Source organism: Salmo trutta, chromosome 14 (genome assembly GCF_901001165.1).
Source record: "Salmo trutta chromosome 14, fSalTru1.1, whole genome shotgun sequence".
In the NCBI taxonomy this organism is placed as follows: Eukaryota; Metazoa; Chordata; class Actinopteri; order Salmoniformes; family Salmonidae; genus Salmo; species Salmo trutta.
Window position 1 is genome coordinate 5,719,069 of NC_042970.1, and position 14,319 is coordinate 5,733,387.

Genomic DNA, 14,319 nt, shown 5'->3' on the forward strand with positions numbered 1-14,319 from the left:
TACAGGGGGTACCGGTATCAAGTCAGTGTGGAGGCTATATACAGGGGGTACCGGTATCAAGTCAGTGTGGAGGCTATATAAAGGGGGTACCAGTACAGGGTCAATGTGGAGGCTATATACAGGGGGTACCGGTACCGAGTCAGTGTGGAGGCTATATATAGGGGTAACCGGTACCGAGTCAGTGTGGAGGCTATATACAGGGGGTACCGGTATCAAGTCAGTGTGGAGGCTATATACAGGGGGTACCAGTACAGAGTCAATGTGGAGGCTATATACAGGGGTTACTGGTACAGAGTCAATGTGGAGGCTATATACAGGGGGTACCGGTACAGAGTCAATGTGGAGGCTATATACAGGGGGTACCAGTACAGGGTCAATGTGGAGACTATATACAGGGGGGTACTGGTACAGAGTCAATGTGGAGGCTATATACAGGGGGTACTGGTACAGGGTCAGTGTGGAGGCTATATACAGGGGGTACCGGTATCAAGTCAGTGTGGAGGCTATATACAGGGGGTACCAGTACAGAGTCAATGTGGAGGCTATATACAGGGGGTACTGGTACAGAGTCAATGTGGAGGCTATATACAGGGGGTACCGGTACAGAGTCAATGTGGAGGCTATATACAGGGGGTACCAGTACAGGGTCAGTGTGGAGGCTATATACAGGGGGTACCAGTACAGGGTCAATGTGGAGGCTATATACAGGGGGTACCAGTACAAGGTCAATGTGGAGGCTATATACAGGGGGTACCAGTACAGAGTCAATGTGGAGGCTATATACAGGGGGTACCAGTACAGAGTCAATGTGGAGGCTATATACAGGGGGTACCGGTACTGAGTCAGTGTGTGGGGGTACAGGCTAGTTGAGGTAACCTGTACATATAGGTGGGGGCGAAGTGACTATACTTAGGTAACAAACAAACAGCGAGTGTACCAAAAGGGGGGGGGGGGGGTCAATGTAAATTGTCCAGTGGAGATTTTATGAATTGTTCAGCAGTCTTATGGCTTGGGGGTAGAAGCTGTTGAGGAGCCTTTTGATCCGGTACCGCTTGCCGTGCAGTAGCAGAGAGAACAGTCTATAACTTGGGTGACTGGAGTCTCTGACAATTCTGTGTGCTTTCCTCTGACACCGCCTATTATAGAGGTCCTGCATGGCAGGAAGCTTGGCCCCAGTGATGTGTTGGGCCATTCGCACTACCCTCTGTGCGCTTTACGGTCTGATGCCGAGCAGTTGCCATACCAAATTAAATCAAATTGTATTAGTCACATGCACCGAATACAACCGGTGTAGACCTTACAGTGAAATGCTGAATACAACCGGTGTAGACCTTACAGTGAAATGCTGAATACAACAGGTGTAGTAGACCTTACAGTGAAATGCTGAATACAACCGGTGTAGACCTTACAGTGAAATGCTTACTTATGAGCCCCTTAATCAACAATGCAGTTTTAAAAAATGTGGATAAGAATAAGAGATAAAAGTAACAAGTAATTAAAGAGCAGCAGTAAAAAAATAACAATATATACCGGTATAGAGTCAGTGTGCGGGGGCACCGGCTATTTGAGGTAGTATGTACATGTAGGTAGAGTTAATTAATTAAAGTAACTATGCATAGATGACAACAGAGAGTGACAGTGGTGTGGAGAGGGGGGGTGGGGGCAATGCGAAAAGTCTGGGTAGCCATTTGACTAGATGTTCAGGAGTCTTATGGCTTGGGGGTAGAAGCTGTTTAGAAGCTTCTTGGACCTAGACTTGGCGCTCCGGTACGGCTTGCCGTGCGGTAGCAGAGCGAACAGTCTATGACTAGGGTGGCTGGAGTCTTTGACAATTTTTAGGGTCTTCCTCTGACACCGCCTGGTATAGAGTTCCTGGATGGCAGGAGGCTTGGCCCAGTGCACTACCCTCTGTAGTGCCTTGCGGTTGGAGGCAGAACAGTTGCCTTACCAGGCAGTGATGCAACCAGTCAGGATGCTCTCGATGTAGAACCTTTTGAGGATCTGAGGACCCATGCCAAATCTTTTCAGTCTCCTGAGGGGAATAGGTTTTGTCGTGCCCGCTTCACGACTGTCAAGGTGTGCTTGGACCATGTTAGTTTGTTGATGATGTGGACACCAAGGAACTTGAAGCTCTCAACCTGCTCCACTGCAGCCCCGTCGATGAGAATGGGGGCGTGCTCGGTCCTCTTTTTCCTGTCGTCCACAATCATCTCCTTCGTCTTGATCACGTTGAGGGAAAGGTTGTTGTCCTGGCACCACACGGCCAGGTCTCTGACCTCCTTCCTGTAGGCTGTCTAGTTGTTGTCGGTGTGTCATCGGCAAATTTAATGATGGTGTTGGAGTTGTGCCTGGCCGTGCAGTCATGAGTGAACAGGGAGTACAGGAGGGGGCTGAGCACACATCCCTGAGGGGCCCCTGTGTTGAGGATCAGCATAGGGGGCGGCCCGTCAGGAAGTCCAGGATCCAGTTGCAGAGGGAGGGGTTAAGTCCCAGGGTCCTTAGCTTATTGATGAACTTTGAGGGCACTATGGTGTTGAACGCTGAGCTGTAGTCAATGAATAGCATTCTCATATAGGTGTTCCTTATGTCCAGGTGGGAAAGGGCAGTGTGGAGTGCAGTAGAGACTGCATCATCTGTGGATCTGTTGGGGCGGTATGCAAACTGGAGTGGGTCTAGGGTTTCTGGGATGATGGCGGTGATGCAACCGGTCAGGATGCTCTCGACGTTGCAGCTGTAGAACCTTTTGAGGATCTGGGGACCCATGCCAAATCTTTTCAGTCTCCTGAGGGATAAAAAGTGTTGTTGTGCCACTCGAACCACTTCTGGGAAAATTGGAAAACACAAAATAAACAACACAAAGAATTATCTATCCAAAATGGATATGTATGGCTAAACCACTTCTCAAATCTTTTTGGCTCAATAATAAAGGATAAATAACAAAAACATATACATGATCAAATACAAATCTTAGAATCAACTATTAACCTGTTTGGGGTAGGGGGCAGTATTGAGAATTTTGGAAAAAATATGTTCCCATTTTTAACTGCCTCCTACACCAACTCAGAAGCTAGAATATGCATATTATTGTTCAGGTTTGGATAGAAAACACTCTGAATTTTCTAAAACTATTTGAATGGTGTCTGTGAGTATAACAGAACTCCTATGGCAGGCAAAAACCTGACAAGGTTTCAAGCAGGAAGTACCCTGTCTGACAAGGAGTCGTGCGTCTTGCATCTTTTTATTGAAAAGTAAGGATCTTAGCTGTAACGTGACAATTCCCAGGGCTCCAATAGGCTCTCAGAGCCCGCGAAATAACTGAAGGTTTACGAGGGAGCCTCAGGTTGAAACAGATTATCGCCTTTTGTAAGTGGATGCTCCGAGGACCTTTGAATGATGCGCGTGCATGAGTCGCTTCTGAGGAGAAATTTTATTCGGCTGTTTAGGCTCAATGCATACTCCCGGTCGGAATATTATCACTAATCTACGAGTTGAATGGCATAAAAATTGGTTTTAAACAGCGGTTGACATGCTTCGAAGTACGGTAATGGAATAGTTAGACATTTTTGACACGCCAATGCGCCATGCGCGGGACCGCGAAGAAGCATTCTAGAACTCACGAACAAAACGTCGCTGTTTGGATATAACGATGGATTATTTGGGACCAAACCAACATTTGTTATTGAAGTAGAAGTCCTGGCAGTGTATTCTGATGAAGAACAAGCAAGGTAAGAACATTTTTCTTATAGGAAATGTGATTTTGGTGGATGCTGACCTGGGTGGGTATCTAAATAGCTAGCCCTGTAATGCCGGGCTATGTATTTAGATTATTGCAAAATGTGCTTCATCCGAAAAGCTATTTTAAAATCGGACATATCGAGTGCATAGAGGAGTAATGTATCTATAATTCTTAAAATAATTGTTATGCTTTTTGTGAACGTTTATCGTGAGTAATTTAGCAAACTGTTAGTAAATTCAACGGAAGTTTGCCGGGGGTTATGCGTTTTCTGAACGTCACATGCTAATGCAAAAAGCTGTTTTTTGATATAAATATGAACTTGATTGAACAGACATGCATGTATTGTATAACACAATGTCCTAGGTGTGTCATCTGATGAAGATCATCAAAGGTTAGTGCTGCATTTAGCTGTGGTTTGGGTTTTTGTGACATTATATGCTAGCTTGAAAAATGGCTGTCTGATTTCTTCTGGCTGGGCACTCTGCTGACATAATCTAATGTTTTGCTTTCGTTGTAAAGCCTTTTTGAAATCGGACAGTGGGGTTAGATTAACGAGATTCTTGTCTTTAAATAGCCGTAAAATAGTCATATGTTTGAGAAATTGAAGTAATAGTATTTCTAACGATTCAAAAATCGCGCCACTGGAATTTCAGTAGCTGTTACGTAGGTGGGACGAAATCGTCCCACATACCCCAGAGAGGTTAAAGACTACCAGAACCCACTGGATTCTCCAATTACCTTGAATGAACTACAGGACAAAATAAAACCCCTCCAACCAAAAAAGGCCTGTGGTGTTGATGGTATCCTCAATGAAATGATAAAATATACAGACAAGAAATTCCAATTAGCTATACTAAAACTCTTTAACATCCTCCTTAGCTCTGGCATCTTCTGCAATATTTGGAACCAAGGACTGATCACCCCAATCCACAAAATTGGAGACAAATTTGACCTCAATAACTACCGTGGGATATGTGTCAACAGCAACCTTGGGGAAATCCTCTGCAATATCATTAACAGCAGACTCATACCTTTCCTCAGTGAAAACAATGTACTGAGCAAATGTCAAATTGGCTTTTTACTAAATTATCGTACAACAGACCACATATTCACCCTGCACACCCTAATTGACAAACAAACAAACCAAAATAAAGGCAAAGTCTTCTCATGCTTTGTTGATTTCAAAAAAGCCTTCAACTCAATTTGGGATGAGGTCTGCTATACAAATTGATGGAAAGTGGTGTTGGGGTAAAACATAAGACATTATAAAATCCATGTACACAAACAAAATGTGTGGTGTTAAAATTGGCAAAAAACCCACACATTTCTTCCCACAGGGCCGTGGGCTGAGACAGGGATGCAGCTTAAGCCCCACCCTCTTCAACATATATATCAACGAATTGGCGAGGGCACTAGAATAGTCTGCAGCACCCGGCCTCACCCTACTAGATAGAATACCCTACCTAATAGATTCTGAAGTCAAATGTCTACTGATGATCTGGTGCTTCTGTCACCAACCAAGGAGGGCCTACAGCAGCACCTAGATCTTCTGCACATATTCTGTAAGACCTGGGCCCTGACAGTAAATCTCAGTAAGACCAAAATAATGGTGTTCCAAAAAAATGTCCAGTCGCCATGACCACAAATGCAAATTCCATCTAGACACCGTTGCCCTAGAGCACACAAAAAAACTATACATACCTTGGCCTAAACATCAGCGCCACAGGTAACTTCCATAAAGCTGTGAACGATCTGAGAGACAAGGCAGAAGGGCATTCTATGCCATCAAAAGGAGCATAAAATTCGACATACCAATTACGATCTGGCTAAAAATCCTTGAATCAGTTATAGAACCCATTGCCCTTTATGGTTGTGAGGTCTGGGGTCCGCACACCAACCAAGAATTCACAAAATGGGACAAACACCAAATTGAGACTGCATGCAGAATTCTGCTAAAATATCCTCAGTGTACAACGTAAAACACCAAATAATGCATGCAGAGCAGTATTAGGCCGACACACGCTAACTATCAAAATCCAGAAAAAAGCCATTCAATTCTACAACCACCTAAAAGGAAGTGATTACCAAACCTTCCATAACAAAGCCATCACCTACAGAGAGATGAACCTGGAGAAGAGTCCCCTAAGCAAGCTGGTCCTGGGGCTCTGTTCACAAACACAAACAGACCCCACAGAGCCCCAGGACAGCAACACAATTAGACCCAACCAAATCATGAGAAAACAAAAAGATAATTACTTGACACATTGGAAAGAATTAACAAAAAAACTGAGCAAACTAGAATGCTAATTGGCCCTAAAAAGAGAGTAAACAGTGTCAGAATACCTGACCACTGTGACTGACCCAAACTTAAGGAAAGCTTTGACTATGTACAGACTCAGTGAGCATAGCCTTGCTATTGAGAAAGGCTGCCGTAGGCAGACCTGGCTCTCAAGAGAAGACAGGCTATGTGCACACTGCCCACAAAAATGAGGTGGAAACTGAGCTGCAGTGTCACGATTGTCGTAAGGAGTGGAACAAAACGCAGCGGGAAAATGTATACTCATCTTCGTTTTTTATTTGAAGAAGGAAAACAAAATCAACCCAATAAACACCACATAGAAATAGACCAACTAGAAATAACATAGAAATACACTAACATAGAACATAACCCAAACAACCCCCGAAACACCCTAAACAAACACCCCTTGCCACACCCTGACAAAACTACAATAACAAACAGCCCCTTTACTGGTCAGGATGTGACAGTACCCCCCCCCCCCCCCCAAAGGTGCAGACCCCGGATGCACCTTAAACAAAAAATAAATAAAATAAATAAATAAACCCCAACACAAAAATAATCCCCTAACTAAAGGGAGGGAAGGGAGGGTGGCCACCGTCACTGACGGTTCTTGTGCTACACCCCCCAGTGCTCCGGACTGGGGGGCGACTCTAGGAGCTCCGGACTGGAGGGCGACTCTAGGAGCTCCGGACTGGAGGGCGACTCTAGGAGCTCCGGACTGGAGGGCGACTCTAGGAGCTCCGGACTGGAGGGCGACTCTGCTGGCTCCGGACTGCGGGCCGTCTCTGCTGGCTCCGGACTGCGGGCTGTCTTTGCTGGCTCCGGACTGCGGGCCGTCTCTGCTGGCTCCGGACTGCGGGCCGTCTCTGCAGGCTCCGGACTGTGGGCCATCTCTAGACGTGGTACTGTCGCCGGAAGCTCTGGACGGGGCACTGTCGCCGGAAGCTCTGGACGGGGCACTGTTTCCGGAAGCTCTGGACGGGGAACTGTCATCGGAAGCTCTGGACGAGGAACTGTCGTCGGAAGCTCTGGACGAGGAACTGTCGTCGGAAGCTCTGGACGGGGACTGCGCACTGAAGGCCTGAAGGCCTGATGCGTGGGACTGGCTTTGGAGGCGCCAGACTAGGGACACGCACCACAGGGCTAGTGCGAGGAGCAGGAGCAGGACGAACTGGACTGGGCTAACGCACTGGAGGCCTGGTGCGTGGGGCTGGCTTTGGAGGCGCCAGACTGGAAACACGCACCTCAAGGCTAGTGCGAGGAGCGGGAACTGGATACACTGGGTCATGAGTAGGCACCGGCGGTCTGGAGCGCACCACCTGCACAACCTGTCCGGGCTGGATGGTAACAGTAGCCCTCCACGAGCGGAGTGCTGGCACAGGGCGAACTGGGCTGCGCAGAGGCCTGATGGCTGCCGTACGTAGAGCAGGCGTAGGGTAGCCTGGGCCTAGGAGGCGCACTGGTGGCCAGATGTGCTGTGCAGGCATACTCCTACCCGGCTGGATGCCCACTCTAGCACGGCACTTGCGAGGGGCTGGGATCGCTCGCACCGGACTGTGCGTGCGCATGGGCGAGATCGTGTGCACTTCCGCATACACCGGTACTCTCATGATACGCTGCTCCCCATAATAAGCACGGGGAGTTGGCTTAGGTCTATTACCTGACCTAGCCACTCTCCCCGTGTGCCCCCCCCCCAAAAAAATTATTGGGGCTGCCTCTCGCACTTGCCAATCGGCGCGTATAACGCCTCATAATGGCGCCTTTTTGCCTTGGCTGCCTCCAGCTCCTCCTTAGGGCGCTGGTACTCCCCAGCCTGGTGCCATGGTCCTGCCCCGTCCAGGATCTCCTCCCATGTCCATGAATCCTTATATTCCTCCTGCTGGTCCTTCCTCCGCTGCTTGGTCCGTTTGTGGTGGGTAGTTCTGTCACGGTTGTCGTTAGGAGTGGACCAAAACGCAGCGGGAAAATGTATACTCATCTTCTTTTTTATTTTGAAGAAGGAAAAACAAAATAAACACGTATACAAAAAACAAACGACTCCAAACAGTCCCATCAGGTGCAACAAACACTAAACCAGGAAATAACTACCCACAAACCCCCATAGAACAAGCACCCCTATAAATAGGACCTTCAATTAGAGGCAACGAGAAGCAGCTGCCTCCAATTGAAGGTCAACCCAATAAACACCACATAGAAATAGACCAACTAGAAATAACATAGAAATAAACTAACATAGAACATAACCCAAACAACCCCGAAACACCCTAAACAAACACCCCCTGCCACGCCCTGACCAAACTACAATAACAAACAGCCCCTTTACTGGTCAGGACGTGAAAGGCAGAATACCTGACCACTGTGACTGACCCAAACTTAAGGAAAGCTTTGTCTATGTACAGACTCAGCGAGCATAGCCTTGCTATTGAGAAAGGCCACCGTAGGCAGACCTGGTTCTCAAGAGAAGACAGGCTATGTGCCCACTGCCCACAAAATGAGGTGGAAACTGAGCTGCACTTCCTAACCTCCTGCCAAATGTATGACCATATTAGAGACACATATTTCCCTCAGATTACACTTTTTTTTTAATTTAAACAGGTAGGCTAGTTGAGAACAAGTTCTCATTTACAACTGTGACCTGGCCAAGATAAAGCAAAGCAGTGTAACACAGACAACAACACAGAGTTACACATGGAGTAAACGATAAACAAGCCAATAACACAATAAACAAGTCAATGACACAGTGGAAAAAAAAGATCCACAAAGAATTCGAAAACAAACCCAATTTTGATAAACTCTCATATCTATTGGGTGAAATACCACAGGGTGCCATCACAGCAGCAAGATTTGTGACCTGTTGCCACAAGAAAAGGTCAACCAGTGAAGAACAAACACCATTGTAAATACAACCCATATTTATGTTTATTTATTTTCCCTTTTGTTCTTTAACCATTTGTACATCGTTACAACACGGTATATATACATAATATGACATTTGTAATGTCTCTATTATTTTGAAACTTCTGTGAGTGTAATGTTTACTGTTCATTTTTATTGTTTATTTCACTTTTGTATATTATCTCCTTCACTTTCTTTGGCAATGTTAACACGTTTCCCATGCCAATAAAGCCCCATGAATTGAATTGAATTGAGAGAGAGCGATAGAGAGAGGTCATAGGCAGATCAGCTCCTGCATTTTTCAGCATGTTCTTGAAAAAATATAGATTTGGAGTTAGATAAACAGAAAGAGAGAGAAAGAGAGCGAGACAAAGACAGACAGACAGACAGACAGACAGACAGACAGACAGACAGACAGACAGACAGACAGACAGACAGACAGACAGACAGACAGACAGACAGACAGAGAAAAAGAGCGAGAGAGACAAAGAGAGACAAAGAGAGACAGACAGACAGACAGACAGACAGACAGAGACAGACAGACAGACAGACAGACAGACAGACAGACAGACAGACAGACAGACAGACAGAGAGAAAGAGAGAAAGAGAGAAAGAGAGAAAAGAGAGGAAAGAGAGGAAAGAGAGGAAAGAGAGAGAGAGCAAGAGAGGAGAGAGGAGAGAGAGAGAGATTGACCCCTGTGTCAAATATGTTTTGCCTTCTCTCCAGCAGTGGGAATATATCTCCATACAGTTCTACCTACTGTTCATGTTTTATTTGTCTTTCACATCCCATTCCATACAGTGTTTATGGTAAAACATATGAAGTGGATAGTGGACGCTATCTATTCTACTATATTATATTCTATTCTACTCTATTCTGTTCTGTTCTACTCTATTATATTCTATTCTATTCTACTATATTATATTCTATTCTACTCTATTCTACTCTATTCTACTCTATTCTGTTCTGTTCTACTCTATTATATTCTATTCTATTCTACTATATTATATTCTATTCTATTCTATTCTACTCTATTCTACTCTATTCTATTCTATTCTATTCTACTCTATTCTATTCTATTCTGTTCTGTTCTGTTCTACTCTATTATATTCTATTATATTCTAGTCTACTCTATTCTATTCTACTCTACTCTATTCTATTATATTCTATTCTATCCTATTCTATTCTGTTCTATTCTATTCTATTCTATTCTATTCTACTCTATTCTACTCTATTCTATTCTGTTCTGTTCTACTCTATTATATTCTATTCTATTCTACTCTACTCTACTCTATTCTATTATATTATATTCTATTCTATTCTACTCTATTCTATTCTATTCTATTCTACTCTATTCTATTCTATTCTACTCTATTCTACTCTATTCTATTCTATTCTACTCTATTCTATTCTACTCTACTCTATTCTACTATATTCTATTCTGTTCTATTCTGTTCTGTTCTATTCTGTTCTATTCTGTTCTACTCTATTGTATTCTGTTCTGTTCTGTTCTGTTCTATTCTGTTCTGTTCTATTCTGTTCTGTTCTATTCTGTTATGTTCTATTCTGTTCTATTCTGTTCTGTTCTGTTCTATTCTGTTCTATTCTGTTCCATTCTACTCTATTCTGTTCTGTTCTATTCTGTTCTGTTCTATTCTGTTCTGTTCTATTCTGTTCTATTCTGTTCTGTTCTGTTCTGTTCTATTCTACTCTATTCTGTTCTATTCTGTTCTATTCTGTTATGTTCTATTCTACTCTATTGTATTATATTCTGTTCTATTCTGTTCTGTTCTATTCTGTTCTATTCTGTTCTATTCTGTTCTATTCTACTCTATTCTATTCTGTTCTATTCTGTTCCATTCTACTCTATTCTGTTCTATTCTGTTCTGTTCTACTCTATTCTATTCTATTCTATTCTACTCTATTCTACTCTATTCTGTTCTATTCTATTCTATTCTGTTCTGTTCTATTCTATTCTATTCTATTCTATTCTGTTCTATTCTATTCTATTCTATTCTATTCTGTTCTGTTCTATTCTATTCTATTCTATTCTATTCTGTTCTGTTCTGTTCTATTCTATTCTATTCTATTCTATTCTACTCTATTCTATTCTATTCTATTCTATTCTGTTCTATTCTATTCTGTTCTATTCTATTCTGTTCTGTTCTGTTCTATTCTATTCTGTGCTGCAGAGCTCTCCTTGCCTTGTCCCACTAGAGGTCCTCTCTGTACAGAGAGACCGTCTGAAGCAACAGATGAAGATGTGATGCGCATACAGTCCAGATCTGTCTGCTTCTCCCTGGCTTCACTCCCTTCATATATCTCTACTTTACTGGTTTCTGTTCTGTCAAAATGGGATTGTTTTTATGTTTGTTGAAGGTGGACAACTGTCTGTCTGTCTGTCTGTATGTATGTCTGTCCTCTAGCTGGTCTCTGGTTCCCTTTCCCCCATACCTCAACACACACACACACACACACACACACACACACACACACACACACACACACACACACACACACACACACACACACACACACACACACACACACACACACACACACACACACACACACACACACACACACACACACCACACACACACACACAACACACACACGACCACTCTTCATCACATGATCTCAGTGATATGTATCTGTCCCACTGAGAGCCCTGAGCGGGTGGGCTGGTTGTGCTGCACAGCACTCTGGGTAAGATTACCTACATTTTACAGGAAAGCAGCAAAGTGGATGAAAGTGTGAAGGACATGCTGGGTAGGTGCTGGGGGTCCGAGTGTGTGTGTGTGGCGTGTGCGTGTGTGTGTGTGTGTGTGTGTGTGTGTGTGTGTGGCGTGTGCGTGTGTGTGTGTGTGTGTGTGTGTGTGTGTGAGTGTGTGTGTGTGTGTGTGAGAGAGGAGCAGCAGAGACACAAACTGCCTCTCATCTACATAATCTAACCACCAATTGCCTGTCATCTACATAATCTAACCACAAACTGCCACTCATCTACATAATCTAACCACAAACTGCCTCTCATCTACATAATCTAACCACAAACTGCCTCTCATCTACATAATCTAACCACAAACTGCCTCTCATCTACATAATCTAACCACAAAATGCCTCTCATCTACATAATCTAACATAATACCCAGCAGCACAGAGCCAGGTACTAATCCACAGATCACCATGGATACCTAATACAAGACTTCGGCCGATTTTGATTTTTCAACGCCGATACCGATTTTTGGGGGGCCAATAAAAGCCGATACCGATTAATCGGCCACTTTAAAAATATATATACAATTACAACAATACTGAATGAAGACTTTTATTTTAACTTAATATAATATATCAATCAAATCAATTTAGCCTCAAATAAATAATGAAACATGTTCAATTTGGTTTAAATAATGCAAAAACAAAGTGTTGGAGAAGAAAGTAAAAGTGCATTATGTGCCATGTAAAAAAGCTAACGTTTAAGTTCCTTGCTCAGAACATATGAAAGCTGGTGGTTCCTTTTAACATGAGTCTTCAATATTCCCAGGTAAGAAGTTTTAGGTTGAGGTTATTGTAGGAATTATAGAACTATTTCTCTCTATACCATTTGTATTTCATATACCTTTGACTATTGGATGTTCTTATAGGCACTTTAGTATTGCCAGTGTAACAATATAGCTTCCGTCCCTCTCCTCGCTCCTACCTGGGCTCAAACCAGGAACACATCGACAACAGCCACCCTCGAAGCAGCGTTACCCATGCAGAGCAAGGGGAACAACTACTCCAAGTCTCAGAGCGAGTGACATTTGAAACGCTATTAGCACGCACCCCGCTAACTAGCTAGCCATTTCACATCGGTTACACCAGCCTAATCTTGGGAGTTGATAGGCTTGAAGTCATAAACAGCGCAATGCTTGAAGCATTGTGAAGAGCTGCTGGCAAACGCACAAAAGTGCTGTTTGAATGAATGCTTACGAGCCTGCTGCCTACCACTGCTCAGTCAGACTGCTCTATCAAATCATAGACTTAATTATAACATAATAACACACAGAAATACGAGCCTTAGATCATTAATATTGTCAAATCCGGAAACTATCATTTCGAAAATAAAACGTTTATTCTTTCAGTGAAATACGGAACCGTTCCGTATTTTATCTAACGGGTGGCATCCCTAAGTCTAAATATTCCTGTTACATTACACAACCTTCAATGTTATGTCATAATTACATACAATTCTGGCAAATTAGTTCGCAACGAGCCAGGCGGCCCAAACTGTTGCATATACCCTGACTCTGCGTGCAATGAACGCAAGAGAAGTGACACAATTTCCCTAGTTTAATATTGCCTGCTAACATGAATTTCTTTTAACTAAATATGCAGGTTTAAAAATATATACTTCTGTGTATTGATTTTAAGAAAGGCATTGATGTTTATGGTTAGGTACATTCGTGCAACGATTGTGCTTTCTTCGCAAATGCGCTTTTGTTAAATCATCCCCCGTTTGGCGAAGTCTGCTGTCTTTGTTAGGAAGAAATAGTCTTCACAGTTCGCAACGAGCCAGGCGGCCCAAACTGCTGCATATACCCTGACTCTGTTTGCAAGAGAAGAGACACATTTTCCCTAGTTAAAAGAAATTCATGTTAGCAGGCAATATTAACTAAATATGCAGGTTTAAAAATATATATTTGTGTATTGATTTTAAAGAAATGTGTTTATGGTTAGGTACACATTGGTGCAACGACAGTGCTTTTTTCGCGAATGCACTTGTTAAATCACCCGTTTGGCAAAGTAGGCTGTGATTCAATGATAAATTAACAGGCACCGCATCGATTATATGCAACGCAGGACAAGCTAGATAAACTAGTAATATCATCAACCATGTGTAGTTAACTAGTGATTATGTTAAGATTGATTGTTTTTTATAAGATACGTTTAATGCTAGCTAGCAACTTACCTTGGCTCCCTACTGCACTCGCATAACAGGTAGTCAGCCTGCCACGCTGTCTCCTCGTGGAGTGGAATGTAATCGGCCATAATCGATGTCCAAAAATGCAGATTACCGATTGTTATGAAAACTTGAAATCGGCCGTAATTAATCGTCTATTCCGATTAATCGGTCGACCTCTACCTAATACCCAGCAGCACAGAGCCAGGTACTAATCCACAGATCACCATGGATACCTAATACCCAGCAGCACAGAGCCAGGTACTAATCCACAGATCACCATGGATACCTAATACCCAGCAGCACAGAGCCAGGCACTAATCCACAGATCACCATGGATACCTAATACCCAGCAGCACAGAGCCAGGTACTAATCCACAGATCACCATGGATACCTAATACCCAGCAGCACAGAGCCAGGTACTAATCCACAGGTCACCATGGAT

The 14,319-nt window shown here is 43.5% G+C and overlaps 1 protein-coding gene across 1 annotated transcript in view; it reads right to left on the reverse strand.

Annotated features, from left to right (window-relative positions):
• Positions 1-14,319, reverse strand: part of LOC115207174 (dedicator of cytokinesis protein 3-like) — a 225,727-nt gene that overhangs the window by 119,552 nt on the left and 91,856 nt on the right. The gene's annotated exons all lie outside the window — the stretch shown is intronic.